Below are 5,697 nucleotides of genomic sequence, written 5' to 3' on the forward strand. Positions count from 1 at the left end.
CTGAGGGCAGCAGGAGGACGGAGGAGTTAGGACACACACATTTGGAACTGAGAGCAGTGTGTGTGGGATTTCCCCAGCAAAGATAAAACCAGCTCCTTCATGCTGGCTATGAAGGCTCACAGTCACACTGACGCAGCTACAAATACTTTGATATGCAACAGACTGGTTTCTCTTCTGGTAGTTTGTTATCAACTGTTGTCACATTTAAGGATCAATTTAGCTGGTAAGATGAAGGCTCCAAAGGACCAGCTGGAGATGCCGGAGATTGAACCCGGGGCCTCATACATGCAAAGCATGCGCTCTACCACTGAGCTACATCCCCTCTGGTAGAGTCACTGTTTAACTGATGCAGCAACACAAACACAGACACAACATTTTTATTCTTCATTTTAGGGATAAAAAGGAAGTCAGCCTGTGATCTCAAAGGCTCTGTGATCTCAGTAGTTTCACTGTGATGTCAGCCCTCACAACCTTAGACCACAGAGGCAAGTCAGGCTCCAGGAAGCTGAGGCTGCTCCGTTCTCAGTCCAGTCCAGAGTGAAGGTTTTCCTCTCAGAAGCTTTCCAATCCAGCCCAGATCCTCTCTGACTAGCAGGAGTCTTTGACCAGGAAATGAGAATTATATTGAACGTCTGCTCATCCTCAGAATGAAGTAAAAGTATTTGTGTTCCTAAAATAATCTCCAGATGCTAAGATCAATTATTAACATTGATTGACAGCTCTAAACTGAGCCATCATCACTATACAGTTGCAACTGAAATATTTAGAAATATTTCAAGGAAGCAGCAGGCCCTCATCCGCCCCGGTCCACCCGACTGTGTCCCCTGAGACAGATGACAGCTCACTTCTGGCAGAGGCAGTTAGGTTGAGGACCGTTGCTGATGTCATCAACTGATGTCTCCATCACAAAAGGTGACAGACAGGATGGTCATGGACATAAAACAGAGGCCGAAGAATGAGAAAGAATGGTTGTCCTGACTGAAGTTTAGCTTGAGCTTTTTAATTTGTTACTAAAGGAAGTATTGGTACAAGTAAAGGCAGGCGAACTTTCCACAAATATTCAGAATTAACTTTGACAACCAAAACATGAACCAAGACGACAAAATAGTGAACATGAAAAAGGAACCAGTCCCACCTTCTTGTGTGTTCCTGCTGAAGTAAATGTTTATGAAGATTTGTTGTGTTCTTTTTCCAAAGGTCCAGCCAGCATTGCAGGTCTCAGGAGGAGGAGCCACTTCAGCAGGATCTGTGGGACAAATCCCCCCATGGTGAGACCTGTCCAGCTCCCTGCAGCTCTGCAAGTGTTACCAACTCTTCATTCCAGCTGTTTGGTTGAATCCCATTTTTTCACCTTTGAACCTTTTGAACACTGATGAGGAGGTGAGGCTGGAGGCAAAACCACAACCTCACGTCATCTCATAGGATGAACCAAAATGCCAGACACTTCCTGTCACTGCTCCAGCACCACCTGTCTCCCCTCCATGTCTTTACCATCTGTGCAGCTTCCTGCTGTCCCTGGACCCTCACAGGTGATCGCTCCACCTGGAGCCTCACAGATGGGTTCTAACCTCCCAATACCTGCAGCCCAGCCTCGACCCACTCAGACACAGTCACCCGTTCAAGCTGGGCCTGGTACCACACTCAAGTACAGACAGAGAGAAAGAAGACACACGGGATCCTTTGAAGAAAATGTAATAAAGACAGGAAGCCCCATCACATTGTCAGTGTTTCAGTGACTAGTGACTTCAGTGTCTATACTATAGACAATGACTCAAGAACACATTGTCTATACTATAGACAATGTGTTCTTGAGTCATTGTCTATACTAATGACAATGACTCAAGAACACAGGACTCTGTGGTCTCAGCTTGAGATGCAGAGGGTCCACCAAGACCACCAGACACCTCAGCCTCCTAAAACCAGTGCACCCCCAGGATCCTGCCCCCCTCTGCTCCAACTCAGCCCTCCATTCATAACTGACTTTGTCTCAGTCTCTTCACAATGCCAGTCACTGAAACACTGACAATGTGATGGGGCTTCCTGTCTTTAATGCATTTTCTTCAAAGGATCCCGTGTGTCTTCTTTCTCTCTGTCTGTACAGCAGTGTGGTACCAGGCCCAGCTTGAATGGGTGACTGTGTCTGAGTGGGTCAAGGATGGGTTTGGGCGCTCTCACCGCCGCGGCCTGGGTTCGATTCCCGGTCAGGGAATGAGTTATTTAGAGGTTGAGGGAGAGGTGATCAGGTGGTCCACATGATGGTGGAGGTGATGAACTGTGAATCCATCATGGCTCCACTCTCACCCCCATTGTAGTGTTCTTGGTTCACTCTGCCATGGCCCCATGTTGAAGGGTGACTGTCTCATTCAGGTTCAACCCTTAGTTAGACTCTATTAAGTCACTGACTCCTGCAAGGACAAACTCTGTAATCCTCCTTAGTAGCTTTGGCTCCTTGCAGCACAGAAAGTCCATTCACTGATGTAGGAACTGGAAAACTTAGAGCTCCGTTCCTTCCTCCATTGAGCAGAACAAACACAGAAAAGAGAGCAGTTCCTCCTACAGTTCTCAGAAAGTCTGAGGGCACCAAAGAAAGGAGGGAAATGCAATCAATGTTGAATTATTTTACATTTCTTATATTTGATCAAAGATAGAACTTAATAAGCGTCCGTGGGAATTGTTGGGTGTAAATTCATTTAGGGAGTGTTGAACTGGACCTGTTCTTCTTGTAAAGTGTAACTTTTGTTGTTATTTGGTGCTTTACAGGGTGATGACTTGACTTCATTGCAGCTTTGACCTGAGCAGGTGTTCATCCACATCTCAGTAACAGGGGACACTTTATCACAGCAGTGGACAAACATCAGCATTCATCACCCAGCAGCTCCTCTGATCAACAGAACAAGCTGAAGTATTCTGAGAAGGAGGGCATGGATCCCTCTACCTCTCACATGCTAAGCTAGCGCTCTACCATTGGAGCTAAGTCCCCTTTTGAGCTTCCATTTGAGTTTTCTGTTCCCATCTCAATGGTAACGGTCAGTTTTACAGTCATGTAGTGAGTTGCTAAAAACCTCAAAATGATGCTTACATTTTTGTTGTGACAGTTGCTATGAAATTAAAAATGATACGACAGTGATGTAGTGAGAGTTGCTACTAACCTAAGAAATGATGCTACAGTGATGTAGTGAGAGTTGCTGCTAACCTAAGAAATGATGCTACAGTGATGTAGTGAGAGTTGCTGCTAACCTGAAAATGATGCTAAAGTGATGTAATGAGAGTTGCTACGAAGCTAAGAAATGATGCTACAGTGATGAAGTGAGAGTTGCTACTAACCTCAAAATGATGCTAAAGTGATGTAATGAGAGTTGCTTCTAACCTAAGAAATGATGCTACAGTGATGTAATGAGAGTTGCTACTATGCTAAAAAAGGATGCTGACACGAATGTAGTGAGAGTTGCTTAAAACCTTAAAATAATGCTGACAGTCATGTAGTGAGAGTTGCTACTATCCTCAGAATGATGCTACAGTGATGTAGTAAGAGTTGCAAAAAATCTCAAAATGATGCTACAGTGATGTAGTAAGAGTTGCTACTAACCTGAAAATGATGCTGTCAGTAATGTAGTGAGAGTTGCTACGAACCTCAAAATTATGCTACAGTACTGTAGTAAGAGTTGCTAAAAATCTCAAATTGATGCTACAGTGATGTAGTAAGAGTTGCTACGAACCTCAAAATGATGCTCCAGTGATGTGGTGAGAGTTTCTTAAAATCTCAAAATGATGCGACAGTGATGTAGTGAGAGTTGATACTAATCTCAAAATGATGCTGACAGTAATGTGGTTAGAGTTGCGAGTAACCTTACAGTAATGTAGTAAGTGTTTCGAACAACCTCAAAGTGATGCTGACAGTCATGTATTAAGAGTTGCTCCGAACCTTAAAATAAGGCAACAGTAATGTAGTAAGAGTTGCTACGAATATAAAAATAATGCGACAGTGATGTCAGAAGAATTGCTAGTAAACTCAAAATGATGCTAACAGTAATGTCATGATAGTTGCTATAAACTCAGAGTGATGCTGACAGTAATGTAGTAAGAGTTGATACTTACCTCCAAATTATGCAATAGTAATGTAGTAAGAGTTGCTACGAACCTCCAAATAATGCAACAGTGATGTCGGAAGAATTGCTAATGATCTCAAAATGATGCGACAGTGACGTAGTAATAATTGAAATGAACTCAAAATGATGCTAACTGTAATGTAGTGAAAGTTTCGAATAACCTCAAAGTGATGCTTACAGTAATGTAGTAAGAGCTGCTACGAACCTAAAAATAAAGTGACAGTGATGTCAGAAGAATTGCTAATGAACTCAAAATGATGCTAACAGTAATGTAGTGATAGTTGCTAATAAACTTAAAGTGATGATGACAGTAATCTAGTAAGTGTTTCGAACAAACTCAAAGTGATGCTGACAGTAATGTAGTAAGAGTTGTTACGAACCTCAAAATAATGCGACAGTGATGTCGGAAGAATTGCTAATGATCTCAAAATGATGCGACAGTGATGTAGTAAGAATTGCTAATGAACTCAAAAAGATGCTAATAGTAATGTAGTGATAGTTGCTAATAAACTCAGTGATGCTTACAGCAATGTAGTAAGAGTTTCGAACAACCTCACAGTGATGCTGACATTCATGTAGTAAGAGTTCCTACTGACCTCAAAACAATGCAATAGTAATGTAGTAAGAGTTGCTACAAACCTCCAAATAATGCGACAGTGATGTCCGAAGAATTGCTAATTATCTCAAAACGATGCGACAGTGATGTAGTAAGAATTGGTAATGATCTCAAAATGATGCTACAGTGATGGAGTAAGAATTGCTAATGAACTCAAAATGATGCGACAGTGATGGAGTAAGAATTGCTAATGAACTCAAAATGATGCTAACAGTAATGGAGTGAAAGTTTCGAATAACCTCAAAATGATGCTGACAGTCATGCAGTAAGAGTTGCTACAAACCTCAAAATAATGCAACAGTAATGTAGTAAGAGTTGCTACGAATATCAAAATAATGCGACAGTGATGTCTGAAGAATTTGCTCATGAACTCAAAATGATGCCAAAAGTGATGTTGTGAAAGTTTCGAATAACCTCAAAGTGATGTTGACAGTCATGTGGTTCGAGTTGTGAGTAAGCTAAAAATGATGCTGACAGTAATGTAGTAAGAGTTGCTACGAACCTCAAAATAATGCGACAGTGATGTCGGAAGAATTGCTAATGATCTCAAAATGATGCTACAGTGATGGAGTAAGAATTGCTAATAAACTCAAAATGATGAGACAGTGATGGAGTAAGAATTGCTAATGAACTCAAAATGATGCTAACAGTAATGTAGTGAAAGTTTCGAATAACCTCAAAGTGATGCTGACAGTCATGTGATTAGAGTTGCGAGTAACCTTAAAATGATATTGACAGTAATGTAGTAAGAGTTATTAATCACCTCAAAATAATGCTACGGTGATGTCGTAAGAATTGCTAATGAACTCAAAATAATTCTACGGTGATGTCGTAAGAATTGCTAATGAACTCAAAATAATTCTACGGTGATGTCGTAAGAATTGCTAATGAACTCAAAATGATGCTGACAGTGATGTAATGAGAGTTTCTACTAACCTCAAAATGATGCTACAGTCATGTAGTGAGTTGCTAAAA

At 41.4% G+C, this 5,697-nt stretch overlaps 1 non-coding gene across 1 annotated transcript; it reads right to left on the bottom strand.

Moving 5' to 3' along the window:
• Positions 1 to 250: 250 nt before the first annotated feature.
• On the bottom strand, positions 251 to 322 carry trnaa-ugc (transfer RNA alanine (anticodon UGC)). The gene has a single exon. It is a non-coding gene; the product is annotated as a tRNA-Ala (tRNA).
• Positions 323 to 5,697: the final 5,375 nt, after the last annotated feature.

This window comes from Aulostomus chinensis, chromosome 1, assembly GCF_037954235.1.
Source record: "Aulostomus chinensis isolate RoL2024-O1b breed Wild chromosome 1, RoL_Achi_v1.0, whole genome shotgun sequence".
Classification (NCBI taxonomy): domain Eukaryota; kingdom Metazoa; phylum Chordata; class Actinopteri; order Syngnathiformes; family Aulostomidae; genus Aulostomus; species Aulostomus chinensis.